Genomic DNA, 22,632 nt, shown 5'->3' on the forward strand with positions numbered 1-22,632 from the left:
AGATGGCACGGAGTACGACTGGCGCAGAGGGGGTTCAGTTGAGGAGGGGGTCATAGCAAGCCCCATCAAACAGAGAAATCCGGCCTGGGTGACCTGTCCCAGTAGGCCGACGCGGTCAACGAGCCATTCGAGATGACATGCAGTCTCCTCATGAAAAGACTGCAGGTCACTTAGCATGGCCGGTTGACGCAACGCCACACCAGTCAGGGCATGCTCAACCCGGACCCGGATAGCCACATCCGCAGGCAGAGGAAGGCCAGTTGTCGTGAGTTCATCCCCTGCCTGAAAACGGGTCTGGATGTAGGCATCCCTGCTGGTGCAAGATGATGCAGTGACAGGATCAGGGACAGGATTGCACACAGTACCTCCGCGGCGGCCTGTGCTGCCTCCTGTCCCTGGTCGTGCACTGCACTACTAGCAATAGTGGAATCCCCACCTCCAGACCCCATCTCTGTTGCTTGCACGGCCTCCTCCTCCACCAAACCCCCCACCAACCTGGATGACTCCGTGCCATCTTCCCCCGTTGGGCCCTGTGGGGTCCCAATTGCCCCTTCTGCTACCGAGCAGTCCAACTCCAACCTCCGCCTCTTGGACCTCCCCCCGGCAGCTGCGGCCTGGGACGCGGCACCGGACTCCTCACTCCCCGACGAGACCACAACATGGGAGGGGAGCCGGGCCTTGCGTCTCCGGCTGGCGGTGCGATTCCCCGCCGCTGTGCTCCACAGCACTTTCTCCGCCCTCTTCATCAGTTGACGCTGCAGACAGGGAAAAATAAAACACAGGCATCAGGGCACTGTACAATGGACACATACACACATGACAGTTGTACATGAGTGGCATTGGCAAACCTCAGACATGCCATCACAATCCCCAACACACATGTCATTTCAACTTGCACACATGAGCCATACCACAGCCATATCGCAACTGCCAGCACCATCCATACACATAAAATAGCATGAGCAGGCAAAGGTGAGCCAGACATCACATGCAACACAGGGAGTGCACTACACATGTACACACACCACCACACTTGCATGCATGTGTACACCTCTGCCAACTGTCGCAGTGTTCAGATCGGCATCCATGTCACATCTGCCAATCAGGCTTCCACATCCCGCTGTCACATGCATCCATGTTGCATCACTGTTGCACCCTTGTCATATACACACACATGCACATGTACACAGTGCTGATACATGCAGCTGAAAACAACATACATGCGTGACATCACAAACATGCCTACTTACATACACATTCATCCAAACATGTGTGCCCACACAACTGCATTTGGCATGCAAGCCTACACACACAAGCACCATCCATGTCTCACACATGACAACCCTCGCATGTGGTAGCCTCATGGCCCTGTACACCCCCACGCATACTCGGCCCCATACAAACAGATGTGCAACCTGCACACTACTGGCACATCACCACACGCACAGTTTACAATCAGGATGCATGTACACTTACCGCTCGACTCCAGACGGGTCTGCCTCTCAAGGACCTGGACGTGGAACGCTGGGGATATGCGTTCCAGGACCCTCATCTGATTTTACGACAAGTGGCCCCTGCGCCCCCTAGCATCCGCTGCCTTCAAGAGGCGCCAGGCCTTGTTGAGGGTCCTGGACCTGAAGTCCTCCCAGCGCTTCTTGACATGTTGGAAGTCGTGGACTGCCACCCCCTCCGCGTTGATGGCAGTCACGATGTCCGTCCAGATCCAAGTCCGTCCTTCCTTGTCGGCGCGGGAACTTCCGAAGAGGGCATCATACAGCCCCAGGACTTGCTCCACCAGGACACCAACTTCCCTGTCACTGAAGCTGGTGCCCCTCTGCCTCTCCAGCCAGGGGTTGTCAGTGGTGCCAGATGTTGCAGTGCCCGACATGACAACCCCAGAGGCAGGAGTGGGTGGGCAACTGGGTCCTGGGGCTGGGCTGTGGAGCGATGGAATCCCAGTCGGGAGTCTTCGGTTCCAGCAGGAGTGGTCACAGCAACAGCACCCCTGGCTGATGTGCAGGCAGCAAATGGCAGGGCACGTGGGCAGCAGGCAGTCAGGCAGCAGCAGATGGCAGGTGGGAGCATGCTCGGGGCTCTGGAGGGCGGTAATTCGGCCTTCTGGGCAGGAGCGCGGTCTTCCGTGTGCTCTTCTTTTGGCGGGGGTATTGGCTACGCGTGTTTTTCTGCATCGCGCTAGTCAGACTGTGAGTCGCACACGCTATTTTTCCCACTGCGGGTGCCCCTGTGTATTGCACCCATTTTCGATGTCATAGTAGCCTGCGTGTCCCACGCGTACGTGTTATTTGTGTTACTAGGTGCCACGGCGTACTGCGGGAGGTTGAATCCATGCACGTAGGCTACAGGGTTGCATGAACGGTTTTACTGCAGTTTTGGGGTGCCTGAGCGTTGCGTGACCCATCACTACATCACCGGGGTCACATACAGCCTTGCAGGTGCACGGGGGCTGTTAACATCTTGCTTCCCACCCCCTTCACCCCAATTGCCCAGGTCAATTGTGGTGTACACCTCCCATTGGCACTACTCCATCTGTGCCGGCACTACTACATCTGTGCCATGGTTGGGAGGACACCAAAGGTGAGGGGCGCCTCAGCTGGGCATACTCCTCGTGGCAGGCGTGGTCGGGGACGTGGCCATGGTGACCAGGGAGTAGGGGGACTCCAGGGTGTCCAGGGTGGCCACAGTGGGGGAAGAGGCAGGGGTGCGCGACTTGAGCACAATGTTGTGCCATGTGTCAGTGCAGTCATGCCACCACCCCCTGTGGTTCCAGGGGATGCAGCTTCTGCATCTGTCACTGGCGCCCGTGTGACCTGGCAGTCCATTCCATCGACTGCCACGGGCCCAAGGGTAGTGGTAGCTGCAGGTGCAGCTGTGGACACAGCCACCCAGGCTCAGGGTCTGCCAGCGCAGGCTGCGTTGGCACTTGAGGAGCCCTTGGTAGATTTCCAACAGGCCAGGAGGGAAACCATAGAGGCAGGCCGGGCTGCTCAGACCAAGACACGTGTCCCTGGGGCAGTAATGTCATCTGCTGCCCCGAACAGCCGGGTGTTGGCAAGTGCAGGGGCAGATGCACCCAACAACACACCGGTTGTGTGTCTGCCAACCAGGACTGTTGCGGTCAATGACCCTGCCACAGCTGATGTTGCTGCGCAGGGTCCATTAGAGGGCACCCAGATGCCATGACACAAGTCAGGCCTTTGGTTGTCCCTCCACCTGCCACTCCCTTGGCTCAATCCACCAAACCCACTGGCCATACTGCTCAGGGCGGCATTAGGCAGCCAGGGTCTGCGCCACAGTCCAAGAGGAGGAAGGTTGCACCTACAGCACAGGCTGGGACCCCACACACAGCCACGACCTCCTGCACGTCGAGGAAGAATGCTTTCTGCAAGCAGGAACTGGACTTCCTCGTGGGCTACGTGCGGGGCCACAGCCGTGACATGCTAGTGGGTGCCACTAGTCAGACTACGGCTGCCCAACGTGACACCCACTGGAAGCATGTTGCGGAACATGTCAGTTCATTCGGCCATAAGGTATGCACGGCGCAAGAGTGCAAAAAGCGTTGGAATGACATCAAACGCAGCACTAAGGCTAAGCGTGCCTCTAATTACAACTTGACTCTGGTGACTGGCGGTGGGCCTGCACCAGAGGAGGAAGAGCTCACTCCGCATGAGGCACTCGTTGCAGAGTTCATACCACCTGAATTGGTCGAAGAAGTGGGAGAGATGCTGGACTTTGATGCCCAGTCCAGTGAGTGTTGATGTTTGTTTGTTGAGGACGTGTGTGTTTCACTTGTGGGATGTGTTGTGCATGATTGCCACTACATGTGACGTGTACATCGTTCTGATGTTTAAGTAATGCAATGCTTCCGTGATGCATGAATCCTCTGCCTGCATGCAGGGACTCCATGTAGGCATGCTCCCTTGCCCCTCCTCCGCCACTCTGCACCCCAGTTCCACCTTTGCACTGGTCTGCTTCAGTCTTGCCAATGAGTACTTTCCTGTTCATGCGTCCTGTGTAGATGCTAACTTCCAGCGTAGAATCTGCCAGACATATGCCGTGTGGTACAGCCTTAGTACTTGATGCAGGGTATCTCACTTGTACTGCGCATAGGTCAGATGTCCCGCAGGGACATGAGTGCCCATTCATGCTCCATGTGCATTGCACACATGCCCCTATGTGTCCTTGACTGGATGATCACTGTAATACAAGTCCTGGGTGACATACATTGCATGGCATCTCAGCAGGATTCCCATGTAAACTGTGACTCAGTACTACGTTGCACACATGTTTAGGGTCTGACAATCTGTGTGGCTCACAGGCCTCAAGCCTGTTCAATGGCCAATGACTCTGTCCAACTGTTGTTGTGTCTTCCTCACACGTGGGCGGCCTCCAGAGTTTTCATCATGTGTCCTGCTTACTGTCCCATCATCATTTTCAGTGTTGTCACTTGAATCACATTAAGCTGTTGATGCCAGTTAACACTGCCTGTCAATACACAGGTTTATGGTCAGCCTTTTGATTCCATGCCTGCCATCCCTGTTTTTGTACTGGGTGGAGGGGTGCTTTGCTTCTAGATATGGTACACATTGAATGCACAATGCACGTGATGCCTGAATTTGACCTTGCACTGCCTTCACATTTCCTGGCACACACCATGGAGTCCTTGTACATGTAGGTAGTGAGTGGCGTACACATTTTCTGCACTGCATAGACCCAATTCCATGGAAACTGCCACCTTTCAACAGTTCTGATCAAAGAAGCAATTCAAAGTTGACCCAGCATGCATGCCAGGTTATATATTGTGTGTCACATGTCTGCCTGATGCGTTTGTTGTCGGAGTGTGTGTGTGTTGTGTGCTTCTGACATGTGTAGTGACCTTTTTTCTCTCTATTTTTCAGGTGATAACGCAATGGAGTCGGAGGATGGTGTTGTCATGCCAGACACAGGGTTGTTACCACTACATCAACCCGGCACAAGTGGGGGTCGTGGGGTGGTAGGCCACAAAAACCCCCAAGTGCTACAGTCCATCTTGTCTCTGGCTGCCTATGAGTCCAGCCTTGATGACGACTCTGACGTCAATGTTGAGTTGGATGAGCATCAAGTCCATGTGTCAGGGGTGAGTGATTCTGATGTGGACACTCCTCTGTCTGCGACACCTGCACTGAGGGATCAGACAGTCTTGGTTCCTCCGCATGTGGTGGATCGAGACGCAGGGTCACCCTCCACACCAGTCACTGATGTGCCTGGGACATCACGTCGACGGGGGCATGTAGTCATGCAGCCGCGGGCGGTGTCAACACAGCAAGGACCCCCGCTCCTTGGGTCCCGCAGGGGTCAAGCCCGGCAACGCGGTCGTCGCGCACAACCGCAGTATACTGAGTGGGAGCAAGACATGACTGCCAATTCAGAACGGCAGGGGCAGCAATGGAGAACATTGCTGAGAGCATGGAGCGTGTGGCCCGATCTGTGCTCCCCCCTGCTAGGCAGGTGCTTCTCCAGCAGCAGGTGGCACGGTCCATGGCCCGCTCGCTCAGGCTGGGCATGGCGGCCTCAGACAGGGCACGCCAGGCTGAAATATCGTCTCTGCGTCGAGCAATTGCTGCTCACGCAGAGGCGCACATGGGTGCCTTGAGGGAGGAGTATGCTTCCCTCAAATCCACTCTGGGTGTCCTTCTGATGTCCCAGAGTCAGCCGGCAGAGGGGAGGTTTGCACAGCTTGAGCGTACCATCTCGGCTGATCTACAGGCTTGCTGGGAGGTGCAGCGGTTGACCAGCCAGGCCTTGCAGGAGGAACTCCGTGTTACACGTGCTACCTTGCAAGAGGAAGCATGTGTACCACGTGAGGTTCTGCATGCAGACCTACGTCACATCGCCACACTGAACCAGGCTCAGCCATCCGGCAGACTTGCTGCTGATGAGGGGCAAGCTGCGGCTAGGCGTGGCCAGGCTACTGTGCCACGTCCTCCTTTCCAGGATGAGCCAGACTCGGACGACCATCTATCTCCCACATAGGTTGGGCTGTGCAGGCGTTGGGCCCATGGAGGTTTTTTTTTTGGCTCAGCATCATCGCATGTGGGTGTTGAGCAGCACCCTGTACCTCCCCCCTCCTGGTTGCCTCCCCTCCCACCCGGGTCGTATGTGGCCATTTTTGATTTTTCTTTTAGTTTAGTTAGTTAAGTTTCTGTTTGATAGTTAGTTTAATTAGGTAATGTAGGTTCTCCATAGTTAGTGTAATTAGTTAATATAGTTTAAAATTGCTGGTCTATTGTGCTTTCATGTGACGTTGTGGTGCTTTGTGGCTTTTGAAGGCATCCACTGTCTGTTCCAGCTGGGCCCTTCAGGCTTGTCTTGTGTATGTGTTTGCTGCTTGGGGTCCTTGACTCACATATGCCACTCCTGCCTCCCTTATCCATGGGCTTGCAAGGATGGTTCGGTGTGACAGCCTATTACACAAGGGCTTTGGACTGTCATATCTGTGGCATGTCTGGTGCTGTGTGACTTGTGTTGACACCCCTAGTGGGGTTGATTGCGGTGTTATTGTCCACGGTTCAGCTTTTGCTAGATGGGGTGTTTCATGATTAATGTGTACATTCATTGCTATGCATTGTGTAGTATGTTTCTTATCTTTACTGTACACGTGCTTGTTGCAATTCATGCCGTAGATAGTGTGTTCCACACTTTGGATGTGAAAGACGGACTGATGGTGTGATTTCTGATGTAGGTCTCTTACATGGTCGAGTAATGAGATGCCTGAAGAGACACACACAGATGACTTTAAAGCATTAATCATGTGTTTCATGCCCTTTCTGCATGGGGATGAGCCTCCAGAGCACCTTTGCCAGCAGACATAGCCCATTGGACGTCTGAATTCTGGACTCATTTGTTGGTGCCCACATGCACATGTGTGCGCAAGCAGAGGCACAGGGATTGCAGACCTACATCCTAGAACTGCTGACGTGTTCCAAGGAACTCCAGGCAAGGTGAGCAGCACAGGGGGGCCACAACACAGAAAAGCTTGCACCAGACGAGTTGCACATGCAGGCTTAGTCACAGCACTGAGGGTGAGCTTGGACGAATATTGGTGTTGAAGCACACAATGCAGCTCAGATGTGTTGGTGGACTGATGGCTGTTGATTGTAAGGTTGTCTGGGACACCTGCAGGGGCAGTGGCACATACCCTCCGGTACACCAAGGTCCATTGAGCCACTTGTATCAACCAGGTAGCCTTCCGAGACATGGAAAGGGGCAGCTCACAGGGACATACAGCAAGGGACATACTCGGGTGCAGTGCATTTCATTTCCATGTACATTTTGATACATGCACTGCCAACTTTGTTTCGGTCATGGTGGAACACGACTTGTTCTGAAGTCATGCCTTGCTATATGGGTCTGTCTGCTTAACCAGGGAACATTGCATGTTGTGTGAATTGTGACACATTGGTGTTCCATTTGCCACGCACCCACCGGCGGCTGACTTACTGCATTGACTGTGTATGACACATCACAGGGGTAATGTTGTATATGGGTACGAAGCATCTACACCAGATTGTGTGTTTGTAGAGTAGTTTGTTGCTATGGGGCATGTTTGGTGGTGTGTTTTTGTGTAATGGGCACGTACAGATTATTGACTGTGGCTCTCTTTGCAGCATTGCAGTGCTCCTGTAACGGGACCTGAGAGTGCGTAGGCAGGAGGCCAGCACTCAAAACCAGAGCTAAGTGTCTTGTTGTTTTTCTTTCAAACTGCTCTGCATAGGCTTGCTGGGGGGTGCACTAATGCATGGATGAATGTGTAATTCAATTTGGTATGTTTTTTTTCCCCTAATCACCCGGAGTCCTATCCAATTTTAAACCCTGTACCCTCTACCCGGTGTTCCTGCTTCCCGTACCTATCCAAGCAATGTTCCCTAACCCTCTTTCCCCGCTGGGGTTGCGGATGCCTGTGTAAGCCCCAAACTTGCAGGCGCCAATACCCTAGAGGGGGTGGTTGGTTCGTGCCACTCCTAAGCCTGGACTACAGAAGGCCATGACAATGATGTTCAAGTTTGTTCGGATTGTGTATGTGTTCATGCAGGTAGTACATTTTCGAGCATTCCCTACTTTCATGTGTCATTCCTCCTCCCCTCTCCTGCCACTCATTCCAGTTATCCAGTGTGCCAACACCTGTCCTGACTGCATATCCCTGACCCTCCTTCCCCACCAGGGTCTCAGAGGCCTGTGTGAGTTTGACCTTGCAGGCACCCGGGACACGGTGGGGGTGGTTGTTTCATGACACTCCCGCGCCTGTACACGGGACCTGTGAAAGTACACATCCGTTCATGGTGCATCATTCTATGTTATGTACCACACATGGTTCACATCCTGTTGTGACATTGTTTTACTGTAATACCTCGGTTGTTACATCATTGTGGTAGTACTTGGCCTTTGTGAGGTACTGCTACGTCAAGTCATCTACTGGAGGGTGTTCTGGTTCGTTTTTCTGGATTGGATTTTGTGATTTTGCAAATGAGGGTGGACTCTGAGGGTGCAGGCACCTTTTTATACACAAGGTGGGAGATGGTGACGAAGGGGAAGGGTGATCCTGTGGCCAGGTGAAATTGAGGGTTGAAGGCTCCATGACCCAGGTGCAGTTGTTCAGTGGGTCATGGTCATTTGTGAGGGAGGGGGGGGTTGTTGTTGATAGTTGCCTTGCCCTGCAGTGTGATGGGAGCCCTGACATGTAATGGTGATATCCTATGTACATGTTGTGTTCTGCTGATCAATGCCTGTTCATGTGTTGTGTTTATCTTTCAGGTGTGAGGGGATAGTTGTGGTTTGACATGCTGGGGTGTACACATGGTGAATGTTCACATGTGATGTGTAGAGGACACTGATGGTCACTTGATTGCACATGCATATGTTGAGTGCATGTCCTTTCTGACCCACACACTTGCACTATGATGCACTACATGTACAACCACCCTTGCATATCCACGTGTACACTGTTTGCCTTCTGGTGCCCACTGTGTCCCTGCAGCACATGTTCTGTGACCAATTATGGATCCTGTACATGCCTAATTTGCTTTTTGATGTGGTCTGTCGCTTAGATGTGATGCTCAGGGTGTGCATCACACACAATGGCTGTTCACTGTGCTGTGCGCTGAGCAGTGTGTTGCAGGAGTTGGACACATCACACAGAAGTTGCAGTGTTGATTTTGCAATGCACAATGTGCATGTAGACAGGCATTCATTGTTATGTTACGTCTACAACTCTTGTAATGCATTTTGAAATTACTTATTTTGGGTGGGAGGTTGTTGGTCAGTCATTTCATCTGATTCCATGTCAAGCATCATTGTCTGATGCCACTGTACATTTTTGACATGACAATGTGTACCTTATTGTTACTGTGTTGGTGTATGGGTATTGCTTGCCATGTCATGTTGTGGTTTGGGAGGGTTTGAGTGACGTAACAGTAATGGCCATGGCCTGTTTTGCAGGTGTGTGTGATTCACACCTTGCATGTCAGGGTCATCCGCTTCTCAAAGCAACTAGCTGGGGGTAGATCTCTCTCCGCGGCAAGGGCCTCTCTTTGGAACAGCCTTCCTGCCTCACTGTAACTTGAGGAGAACCATCTCCGGTTCTGGAAGCACCTCAAGTCCTTCCTCTTTGCTTCTCCTTTCTCTCTGCCTCTCCCTTGCAAAATTCTTCACTGGAACTGCACTGGATCTGCAACTGGGCCACTCTCACCGACCTCGGTCCCTGGCCCAGCCACTCTCCACTTGCACTGCCTCCCTGGCAACCCCTGCACTGCGGGAGTGTCTCTCTATCCCTACAGCCCCCCCTTCCCAGCACTTGTCTGCACTTACCTTTGCAGTTGCCACCAGCTGGCCTATTTATTTGTTTTTTAGTCTACTTACCCTGTACTGCACTCCCCCCCTCCCCTTCCCCTTGCAGTTTTCCCTTTCCCCTACCCCTGCATTTGCACAATCTAAATGATACCTGGCCTAGTAGTATCGTTGTCTGTCTTCCCTTGTTCCCCCCTCCCTGCCTCATCGCACCTTGAAATACTTGTGTATAGGCACATTACAAATGCCATATCATGTCATGTCATATGTGTGCCTTTTGGTCACACAGGATAGCTTGTGTTTAAGTAGCTAGGGATGCAGACAATGTGGCACTTCCATGGCAACTATCTCAGGGTGGTAGGGTTCTGACAGTTGACTGTCTCTTTGTCATCATCGATTGTCACCTGGTATGTGCCAGGCTTGTGTGCACTCTGCAGGGGTGGGAGTTTAGGTGAAAAATGTGGCTACAAGCTGGGTCCGGGCTTCCTCGCCACGTGCCCTGTCCCCTCCCATGGGCAGCGCCTGTGCCTGTGGTTGGGGATGTGGGGGCACCACCATGTCCACCGGTATGCCCTGCTGTGTTGCAACATTGTAGGTAGATGTGCTCAGTGGCCCTAGGTGGACGTAGGGCCGCATGGGTGCAATCTATGGCACCGAGCACTTTGGGGAAGTGTGCCACCCTGAAAAAATCCAGGACAACGGCCTGCCTTTCTGCGGGTGTTCTGGGCATGTATATGTGCCTGCGGACTGAGGGGCGCGCTGTCATGATTGCCAGTACCTGGTGTAGGCAGCGTGACTGCGTGGCCTGTGAGACCCCCCCCACTATGGCAGTAGTCCGCTGAAATGACCCAGTGGCCAAAAAATGCAGGACATTGAGCACCTTCTCCAAGGGGCTCAATGCTTGGGAGCAAAGGGTGGGGGATGTAAGGTCATCTTCCCACTCCCTGACCAGGTCTAGGATGATATGGGATGGAAACCTATACCTGCCGTAGACCTGGTCGTCAGGCATCCCAAAAAGGCTTGTCTGTGGTGCGACAATGCGTGCCCTGGCTATTCTCCTCCTCCTGCGGTGTCCCACGATCAGTGCTGCGACAAATGGGGCATTCGTTGTAGCTGTATATACGTGTTTGTTGTTTGCGTGCACTTTTATACCGTGCGCGGGGACGCTTCCCCCTGCCTTTGTGTGGCGGACGTGTTGACGCCTGTGTGCGTCTTTTGCCGTGCGTGGATTTCCCATATTCGATTCCATGAATACGGGTTGTTCGCGTGCGTGTGGGCGTTCTGTGTAGTTCCCTGCAGTATTTCCCCAGTTATGCCTTCTTTTTCACGCGTTATTCCCCATTCCGCGTGTTACGCCCACTGTTCCGCACACTTTGGTTGTGTGCGCCGCGCTATGTGCGCTTTTGCTGTGCGCGTAGTGCACGCCGTGTGTGCCCGCGTGCACCATGGCAGGATTTGGCGCACGGACAGCGGGAAACACGCGCAGCGTCTTCCTTGAATCGCACGCTTGCGCGTGCGCTGGGTTTCTCACACTTGCGCCACCTTGCGCCTGCTTACGCTGGGATTTTCGGCGCACTTTGCTCCATGAATCGACCCCTTAGTTTTGAACTAGTCAAGATTTCATCCATATCTCAACAGCATTCTTGGATAAATTCAACCAATTCTATATACAAAGATGCAATGTATTCTAATGCTGGGACATCAGAAAATATTTCCAGAATGGATTGCTCTTTCAAGTCATATTGGGTAAATGGTGACGGTCTACAAGATAGCAGCAAGGAGAAAGGGGTTGGGAGCTTTGCAGATAAGTTGGCTTCCTTGAATCGCACGCGTGCGCGTGCGCTGGGTTTCTCACGCTTGCGCCACCTTGCGCCTGCTTGCACTGGGATTTTCGGCGCACGTTTGCTCCATGAATCGACCCCACATTATTTATAGAAGAATACAAACCAAGAGTTTTCTTTTCCTTGTTGTATTGTATATTATTCTTAAAAGTTGCATAGATTTTTATTTCAGAATTGTCCTTCATAACCACATTGGCCATTTGTCTAATATCTGTGCATACACCTATTGAATCAAGATAGGTAATATGGCTTATTAAAGGCCATGCTGACCAATTTAGGATAGAAAAACGTCATTTTGATGGGTGTAGGTTAAACTTTCGTTCTGTTAAGCATTACATAGCCAGATTGTTTGACTTTTCCTGAATTTCAGGTGGTTCTTTATTTTATTTTTTATTTTTTTTATCAAATGTATTGATTTTACAAAATGGATTCTCTTCACTGTGGTTGCTTTCCTATTTATGGTGCAGAATGATCTACCTTCAGGCAGTCTGCCAGGGCAGCCTCCAAGATCTTAGCCGCGGCAATAGTCCAGCTGGTTTTCCTTCCGCTTAACAAGCGGGACCACCATGAGTCTTCTTCTCTCATCGAGAAAGGTTTGAGGCGAGGTTTTAAATATGCTTTCCTCAGAGAAGAAGTTTCCGGGCACATCATCAGAAGGTGTTTTACAGATTCTATTTCGGAGGCGTTCTTACATAAACGGCAGCTGTTAGATGTGGATAAACCTCTGAGAGCTCTGATTTTGTTGGTATGCAGGAGATTTAGCTTGGCCCTTAAGAACTTGTGTCTCCTGCGTTTATCGGGCAAGCATCTGAACACTTGATCAATTTTTTTAATTGGCTTGGAAGGTGGGCCAGGAGTTTGTTTGAGGCGGCCTTGTCTTGCGCTTCTATCCAGTCCAATTCACCTAGCTTTTTCTTGACTTGCATCAGGTTTTGGAGGAGGTCCTCCTCGTTGTAACCAGAGTGCTCCAATTGGAGTTTCTTCTTGAGTGCCCAGTTTGAGAGCATGTTACAGTTTCCGGCGGCTATTTCTTGTTTTATCAGTTTGTACTGTGGGGCTGTGTCCGGCATGATCCCTTTTCTGTAGAGTGCCATTTCATTCCAGTCGACTGTTCCTTTTAACGAGAGCAGGCCCAATTCTCTACTTATTGGTGGTAATGATATTGACTTGGGCAGACATAGCACTTCTCTCCAGAAGTGGGCTTCTAGTTTTGCCCACAATGATGAAGGGATTGTCAGAATGGCTTCTCCTCCATAAGTCAGGGATGGAATTACTTTTCCTTTGTAGTATTTTATCACCGGCAAGAGTGAGAAGCGTCCAAATTTCCTATCCAATGCCTTCGCGTGGGAGGTGAGTTTTCGAGTTTTTTCCCAGAGGTTAACCAACATGCTTGTCTTGTTGCCAGAGCTGTCGAACATGACCCCAAAGTACTTAAATTCTTTTACTTGTTCAATTTTAGTGGTCTCAATCGTCCATTGGTTGGGTTTTCTTTTTGTTTTTGTAGGTTTTTCTTTTTCGATCACCAGGATTTTAGTTTTTTCTTTATTGATCTCCAGGTTGTTTAGCGTTATATAGGTTGCCAGGTTGTCGAGTTGGCGTTGAAGTTGGTTCGGCGTCTGTTCAATCAAGATGATATCATCAGAGTAGAGGAGTCTGGGGACTCGGGTCCCCCCTATTTTCGGTGGCAATGTTCTGAGGGCTTCACATGTCTCCTTGTAGTCTCCCAGGAAAGCTATGAAGAGCGAGGAAGCCAAAGGGCAGCCCTGCTTCACTCCTCTGTTGGTCAGAATGTCTTCAGAGAGGGTGCCTTTTTGATTGAGCTTTACTCTAATCAATGTGTTTGTATGTAGAGCAATGATGGGGTCTAGGATCTGATTAGGGCAATTCCACACGTCCAGTTTGGACCATAGTAGGTCTCGGTCGATCTTGTCGAATGCATGGGTTAAATCAACAAAGGCCATAAATACCTTTTTTTGTTGTGCTCTTGATGTGCTTTTTATTATGCTCAATAGCATGATGTTTACTGTGGTTCCTACAGACTTGGTGAATCCCGCTTGAAAAGGATCGTCAAACAAAGAATATTTAGCCCAGCGTTGAAAGCTTTTTAGAAGACATGAACCGTAGATTTTTCCTATCTTGTCTAGCAAGGCTATTGGGCGATAGTTGGAAGGGTTAGATCTCTCGCCCTTTTTGAAAGTGGCAACGACTGTTGCCGAGGTCCAAGAACTGGGAATTGTCTTTGAACGGCTTATATCTTTGAATACGATGCCCAGGCGTCTTGATGGATTTTCCGGTCAAAGTTTGTTATCCCCTCTGGGCCCGTAGCTCTTGATGGCTTTAGGTTCTTAATTGCTCTAACTAGGTCCGCTTTGTTGGAAATATCCTCCCAGGTTGTAGTGCCCGGCCGATGGTTAGGCTGAGGCTTGAGGGGTAGCTTCTGGAATAGGCTGTTGAAGTGGTTAGTCCATCTTTCCTCACTCACGGCGTTAGTTCTTGATGGACTTGTAGTTATGTCTGTCCCTTTTACAAGGTCCCAGAATTCTTTGGAGTTTTTGCCATTGGCCTTCCTTAGCATCACCTCCGAGTCGTGCTGGTATAGTGTTGCTCGGTAAAATTAATCCATCCTGCGTATCTCTTTGCCTCATCATGGTAGTGTTTCTTGGCTGTTGGCGAGTTTGACTTATTCGCTTGACGTTTGAGTTTACGTAGAGCGCATCGTTTCTCTACCAAGAGTTTATCGTACTGATGCGTGCCTTGTTGCGGTGTTCCATGCTTTTTTGAAGCGCCCGCTTGGTAGTGATCAATAGCAGTTGGTAGTCGATTGTGGAGCTTTTATTGGGCTCTGAAGAGCTCAGTTTATCCTGAATCAGAATTCTTTCTTTTGTTAATTGAAGATGGTTCCTTGGTTGGTAACTACCACAATTTCCTTCATTGTCAGATTTGGAGATCTTTGTGAGCACCACGAGATTTCCAGGATGTTATGGTCGCTTGCCTTGGCACGTATTATGTTGAATGATGATATTAGGTTGGCCATTGCCTCTGAGGCGAATATATAGTCGATGGTGGCGTTTTGATTCTTTCTTTTCCATGTTGAAATTTGGCATGCTTTGGGGGATTTTTGGTCTACATTGAAGATAAGTCTGGAGTCCATCCGTTTCACCCATTTTTGCCCTCTGGAGTCACTCCGCCGCTTTCCGTTACTTGTTGGAAGAGGTTCTTTTGTGATCGGGCAGTTCACGTTTAGGTCTCCGCATATGATGTTCAGCGTTATTTCCGTATTGGCTTCAATGTCATCTATTTTGGATTCCAAAATCTGTAGGAATATCTCATCTCTGATGGCTTTGGGGTTCCAATAGGTGGATATTATGACCATTGAGGATTTCTGAGTCTTCTTGCTGGCTGGATCAGTCCTGGTCCACTTCACCTGTACCGACAGGTGGCTTTGGGAGTAGGAGCGCTTTTTTTTCAATTGCCAGGCCGCAGCCTGTTCAAACTGCAATTAGTAGGCTGGCTGATCGGCGGCCTATCAGGGCCCTTTTAGCTGGCGCTATTTCAATTGCATAGCCGTCTATTGCTGGAGCCGTTGCCAGCCAGGTCTCCTGAAGTGCCAAGATGTTGTATGCTCCCAAATTGGTATCTCCCGCTGTCATCAGTTTTTTGAAACCCCTAGTGTTCCATGATCCCAGTTTTAGTGAGGCTGGTGTATGATTCTTTCCTTTTTTCAATCTTGGGGTTTCTTGTCTTTTTTGCCTCACCGCTGGTTGCTATTTACTGGACTGGGAATTTGGTGGTTTTGGTAGCCACGCCCCAAAGTTGTTTTATTGGAGCAAAGGAAAGTGTGGGTCGTGTTGTTTTTGTATTAGGATTGGAATGGCTGTTTGCTTCAAGGTTCTTTGTTGGTGTGGGTGCCTTTTCTTGCGGGAGAACTTCGCTATCGGGGGGTTCAAGTTTCCTGTTTGTTCTGGTCTTTGTAAGTCCAAGGTCTTTGTTTGGCATTGTCGGTTGGGTGAAGTTCCATGAGTTGTTGAACTGTTTCGTCTACGTTTATTTGGCAGTTTTCTTTTTTCAAAGGTGCTCTCAGAGGCTGGTTCACGGTCTCGCGCATTTTTGTTAACCCCTGCCTCAGGGAAGAGATTAACAGTTATGTCCATCGCACTTTTGTCGGCCATGAAGTCCTCGATTGTCCTCAGGGACTTTTGAGTTAAGTGACGGGGTGGCCTTTGGACGAGCGGAGTTATGGTTTTCTGTTGATTGAATACGAGGTAATTTTGCTTCTGGGAATTTTCGTTTTTGAGTGAGGGGTTGATATGATTTGGAGAATCAATGATGATGCAGGTCTCTTTACTCAGCCTTGCTTTGACAGTGGGTACTTTTTACTTGTGCTCTCAGTTTTGTTCTTTCCTGTTGTAGTATCTTGTTGGGCGTCTGAGAATACGAACGGCACTACGCCTGGAGGAGGGTCTGTTTGAGTTTGAGCACAGGGTCTTTGCGATTTTGGTCCTTCAGGTTTGTTTCTGCCCGTGTCTTGTAGATCTCTTTGGGAGTTTTGGCAGGCGTGACAGCCTTTTGGATTATTTTCCTTTGCGGTGATGAATCCCTCGATTTAAATCATTTTGGTATGCTTCAGTGCGATGAGTGTGGTATGGTCTTTTAGGGTCTCATTTAGACATTCGTATAGTTTGCCGAAGGGTGCTAGGGCAATCGTGATTGCTGACATTATCGTCATCATGTCCGGCTTTTTTGTTGGGGTTTCTTTGGGTAACGTATAAGTGTGGGACTTGCTTCTGATCTGTGTCCCAAAGGGTAAGTCATGTAGGGTCCTTTCGTCCAGCAGGTCTGTGTGAACCGGGCATCCCGTGGCAGATGTGGTAGGGAATTTCTTCACACAGGTGTTTGGGATCCTGGAATCTGCCAGTCTATGTCAGACACCATTCTACGGTGTGGATCTGGTAAGACATTAGCGTTGTGAGGTTCTTTGGTCTTGCCCAGTGTGGAAGAAAGGAGTCTCTGGGAAGAGGGCCTTCCAGTACATCACAGTCCTTATGTTTCCCCGCAAAAGGGGGTGAGTCCTCATGTAAGAGGTCTGGCCTCTTGCCTGAGTGGACGGGGGATGTTGAATTAGTTGTGGGGATTTGCCCAGTGTGCCACCCTCGTTGAAGGCACTGGTCTCGCTCGAAATGTGCTCTGGCGAGTAGTTTGCAAGTGATTTCTCCAGCGGTACCGGGTCTGCTGCAGCTTTACCAATTAGAGGTGTTCAGTTGTGACTAGAGGGGTGGACAGTTTTGTGCATTTTTAGGACCGGCTGCGCATCCGCTAGGGCCCTAGGATTTCCTCATCCGTAAGTTTGGTAAGGACCTTGTGCTTTCTTTTACATTGGCTCGCAAATAGTTCTTTTAATGAGTTGCAGAGGATAGTTTTTGAGCTTATTCCCCTGGTGGGCATTTGAGACCCCTTTTTAATTGGTGACGGTCTTTGGCCTTTCTTGATGGTGTTTTTTTTGTGTTCGTTTTTACAGTGTTCATTTCGCCATTAGGGGCTGTTTGAGCCTCTCTCCGGGGATTAGATGTAGAGTTCCCACTTTTTTCTTTTTCTGGGGTGTGGGCTGGTGATTGTATAAATTTTCCCATTCGTCCCCTGTGATGTTAGGCCTAGCTGTGCCGCTCAGTGCTTCTCCAATCTTGGTGGATGTCAACTGGGCTGTGGGTTTGGCCACAGGGGGAGCTAGAGAGACTGGTAAGCTGCTCGTGGCTGCAGCAGTGTCTGTGTTGCGCGGCTCCGGGACTTGCGGGCAGAGCTCCTGGAGTACCGAGGAGCAGGCGCTCCATGCGGCGTGGACCTGCTCCGTGATCGCGAGAGGCGCTGCGGGCCCGGCCAGAGTCTGCGAGCCTCCCGGCCGCAGAGAGGACTCGGGCGGAGAGGATTGTCCTCTGGGCCTGTCGGCCGGGGACTCGGACACGTCCCAGGAGCCCCCCGGCTCGCGAGGATCCTGCGGCTTGGTTTCTCCGTCCAAGGTAGGTGAAGTTTCCGAGAAGGCTTGCATGTTGATTTTGTTAGCTGTTTTAGTTGGCAGTACAGGGGCATCCTTGTGCTCCAGGCCTCTCTTACTTACTTTTGAGTCCCTCGCAGACAGTCCTCTGACTGGCTGCACTGGGTTGCCTCCAACACAAAGGTCGAGCCGAGCATTCTCTGCTGCCCCAGTTGCGTTTTCCTTGCCTCCTGTGACGTTGTCTTTTTGTAATACTCCGGGGCTCGGAGCAGGGTCCGAAGTAGCGTCATCCATGAAATTTAGAGTCTCACATTGGGTAGATAGATTTTCTGCTGGTGAATGCGCCCCTTTTTTAGAGGTTTTCTCATAGATCCGGCCAGTTTCATAGTGCAGAATTGTGCACCTGCAATATTGCTAGGGCTGCTTCCTGGCAGGGTGGTTAATAGTCTTAGCTTGGAGGCTTGCTTTACAGGTGGCAGGGGGCATAATGGCAGTTGGGTTTGTCGTGAGCTCCGCAGACACCTTTTCTCGTCTTCTGCCCCCTCAATTGGTGTTACAACAGAGTGATGTTGTTGGCCATCTTGTTCCGACCTGACAGTGACTGCAGTGACTGCACTCGACTCTGCCACGACTCCGCGGCCGGTCCACAGTTCCGGTGGGTTTAAGGATCCTCCCACAAATAAACAGTGAAGGTAGACTCAGCAACTTGAGAGCGCTGAAAGGAGTCTGTACTGCAGAGACTGCACTCGACTCTGCCACGAGTGGTTATTTAGGGTGCAGAATTCCATTGGTAGCACACTGCAGTGCTCAACCACCATTGCAGAAAAGGAATAGCCTCTTTGTCTTTCTCTGCAAAATCTTCTGGCCTCTAAAAGTATGTTGTTTCTCATTCTTAAGTCTCTGGTTTGTGGGTAAAGTGAGATTTTGATTCATTAAAATACTGCTCCTTCACCTTCATCTGCTCTGTGGGCAATACAGAGGACCTCAAACCATATCTTTTTTTGATCGGTAGCCAGCAGAGTGCTCTGTGAGCTGGTGTTATATGTTCCCTCATGTTGAGTCTGAGCTGGAATGTGGCAACTTAGCTATGGATCCATTGAAGTGTCTTTGTGAAGTAGTCTGGCATACCTAGGTAAATGCTGTTTGTGTAGTCTGTTCTTGAAACAATCAGGGAGCTGATGATGAGCCCTCTGTGTGTGAAGTAGAAGGAATGTGTCAAAATGACCATATCCAAATTACCAACCACACCAAATGACCTAAAACGCGTACAACAAAATGTTTGATCTAAAAAGTTGGTGGGGTCGGTAAAATAAATAAACACAAAGGCTGCGGGGGCTGTGGGGATGTCCCCTGCAACTCTATACTTTTTAGTATAGTGAGCGGGGATTGCGGGAGACATCGCAGCAGCTCACCCGACAGAAAAAAAGCCCATGGCTGCGGGGGTGCAAAACAACAAAAAAAGAAAAAAAGAAAAGGACCCTGCGGTGCCAGTTCCTGATCATGGAAGTGAAAGGGAACTGACGCTTCAGGGACACAGCATGTCAGAAGGAAAGGTAAGTAGGGGGGTGTGTTGGGGGTGTGTGTGGGTGTGTATTTGGGGTTGTTTTAAAATGAATGTCTGCATACATTTCCCATGCGGACATTTCCATTGCGGGTTAATAACCCATGGAAAAATCACACAGATTCAAGTAAAAGTAGGGCATAAACCACCAGGTAGAGTAGAGATGATTGAGCCTCTTTTTGACTTTTGCATTAATTTGGTTTTTCAGCATGAGTCAGTTGTCCATCAATATGATAAGGCCCTGATCACTGTAGGTGGTTTGGGGCAGTTACCCATTTCCAAAGGGCATGGTGTAGGTTTTTTAGGTTTGGCGTGATGCAAGATTATCATTATTTTTGTTTTGTCTGGGTTGAGTTTTAAGTAGTTGGCTTTCATTCATTTATTTGTGTGTGGGAGTTGATGAGGGTGGTTCTGGAGTGACCATCTTCTGTCATTTTGTGTATGATTTACATGCCATCCACATAGTTGTAATATGTGAGCCCATAAGACTTAATGAGCTTCATCAAATTGTATATATAGATGTTAAAGAGAAGTGGGGAGAGGCTTGACCCCTGGGGGGACTCCACATAGAATGGGTTGTCAGTTTGAAGTGAAAAGGGGGAGCCAGGTGATTTCTGCTCTGTCCATTGTAGAGTTTTTTTTATGGATTATGTCTTCTTCAAGCTTTCTAGTTAGTGTACCATGTCAAAGGAATCTGAAGTGTTAAGGAGTAGGTGTGCTGAGGTGATGTTCTCATCTGCAGCAATTTTATGGTCACTCAATCAATATCAACTTTCTTTGAGTCGATGAACCATAAAGTGTATGCAGAAGTTAAATACAAATAACATGGAATTAGAAACACATTTATACAATTCAATAACAGGGAAGGCTTTGCATCGTAGAAAAAGAGAGATTTGATAAAGGGAAGGCTCTCCAAATTCATAACATGATTAAAATAATTTGTGCGGGGACCATTATATTGGGTCAAGATCTATTTTATGAGGTGTAATTTAAGTGTTTCTCTCTCCTTTGCTAGGCTTTCTCTACAAAAGTTGATACTGCATAGATTTGATGAATTGAGACTGCCATCATGCACAATTCATCAGTTATTAGCAATGATTGAATACCTTTGTTTTGAAGGCATGCTTTCAGATTCCCTTCACAAATTGCTCTATACTGATGACACATGAACAGAAAGAGCTGTAGTGTTTCAGGTTTATCCACTGAAAAAGCTTGAATTGTTGTGGCTTTTTTTCTTGAGTGATAGCTTAACCTTATCCATGTGTTTGTGCCACTTATCATCACTTGGGAGCCTGATCACCAGATAGTTGAAATACCAGACTTCCTAAATTCTCTCATTGTCAATCAGAAGGTTAAAAAATAAGCCTATCTTTTTACTGTAGTTCATCATCTTTGTTTTGCCTTCTTGATCTCTAGGCCATGCATGGCAAGATGAGCAACTAATCAAGAGAGTCCTGATTGTGTTTGTGAGATTATGGGTGTTCGTGACATGATGACTATGTAATTGGCAAAGAAGAGAAGGCCAATATTTACTTTACCCAGGATAGGCACATTGGAATTATTCATGGGGAAATTGTTGAGCAGTTCATCAAAAAATACATTGAACAGGTTTGGGGCTGGTTGAATCCCTGCTTCACCCCTTCTCAACTGGGAAGGCATTGGTGGTTTCACCCCCCAGGCCACACATAATCTCGCCAGTTGTATTGCCATAAAAACTGATGCCAATAGACTTCAAGTAGTCCACAACGGGGCCGTCCGAACAGTTACAGGTCTAGCCCGGCGTGATCATGTCTCAGATGCCAGTCGCTCTTTACATTGGTTGCTGATCAAAGCACGTGTTAAATTCAGACTATTAACGATAGTCCTTAAATGTAGATTTGGCACAATGCCCAAATACCTGCAAGAGCAAATCCAGGATTAAGTCAATCCTAGGGCTCTTTGGTCAAGTAACCAGAACCTGCTATCTCTCCCACTTTGTAAACTTAAGCAGGTTGAGAACGGGGCTTTCTATATTGCGGCACCCAAACTCTGGAACTCTCTTCCACATACTCTCAGACAGCAATTCTCTATCACCTCGTTCAAGAGGGCCCTCAAGACCTATCTTTTCTATTGATCACTTACCCTCATGTCCTCCATTCTGGCCTTGGCCCTCTTATTTCTGATGACTTGATCTTCTACGTTTGCCTTTCATGTCAGTTTGTCATGCCTCGCGCCCTCATGCACCAGGGTTCACAGCTGCACGTTAGCAATTGAAAAAAAAAAATAATCAAATAAAATAAAGGTCAATGATGGTGGTTAGCAGTGAAGCAGGAATTTTCTCATTCCAGAGCACCTGCCACAACACCGACCTAGGGGTACTTTCAAATGCAGCGTTTAGGTCTACATTTACCAGTTGTATCTAGCCCCCCTGATCCTCACATATTTATCAATAGTGCTGACTCCTTTTCAAAAGCCCGCTTGTAGATGGCTTATGCTGTTGGTAGTTTTTGCCAACTCTTCCAGTTAGATCTGTACAACTTTTCCATAAATTGTACTATCCACATTCAACAAGGAAATTGGGTGGTATTTACTTGGTATACTTGTGTCTCCCTTCTTGAAGATTGGGATGATTTTGGCTTGGTGCCATAATTCTGGGGTTACACCTTTGTTGGAGATGGGGTTAAATAGAGACCATAGATAGGGTGCCCATACATTGGGTTCATTGATAAAAAGATACATCGGAACATAATTAGGTCCTGGGGCTTTCCCAATAGATTGCCTTGCGATTGCAACTGCTACCTCTGTCAGAGTTATGACCAAAAGGGGGGCATATGATTCTTGATAAACTTCTACACATCCTTCACCTTATGAGATCTGAAATTCTGTTCGTGTCTCCACATTAAACATGGAGAAATGCGTACACAAAATGTTTTCTGTAATGGCTCCTTGTAGGGGTTCTTATTTTCCTGCATTCCCATACTAACCAATTGCCAAGAAGATGTTAGCATCTTTCTCATTCTTGGCTTCTATGAGTGTTTCCCAAGTCTACTCTTTTCTCTTTTTTTGGATGACCTCAGTATTGGTGATTTTGGACATCAAGACAGAGAGCAATCCTTCAGTCGCCGTCAAACCAACCAGCCCTTTCCGTTGAGTTGCATGCAACTACTTTAACAAATCTTGTAAAATAAGGTGCTAGGGTCACAGAGAGTGTATTATGGGTGCCGATTATTCACCCTTGGTTAGAGTTAGGCTCATCTTCCAGACGTTCAATGTCATATCGTTATAGATATTTAGGAGGTTAGCTGTTATTTTTGGGTCTTCTAATTTTAATCTTTTCTTATTATTAGGGGGGCACACAATGTTTGCACATTCAGTTGCATACAGAGTTGGAATAATGACCTCCACTGTCAGGCAAACTGCTTTGT

This window comes from Ambystoma mexicanum, chromosome 12 (assembly GCF_040938575.1).
Source record: "Ambystoma mexicanum isolate Mex_15411 chromosome 12, UKY_AmexF1_1, whole genome shotgun sequence".
Lineage (NCBI taxonomy): Eukaryota > Metazoa > Chordata > Amphibia > Caudata > Ambystomatidae > Ambystoma > Ambystoma mexicanum.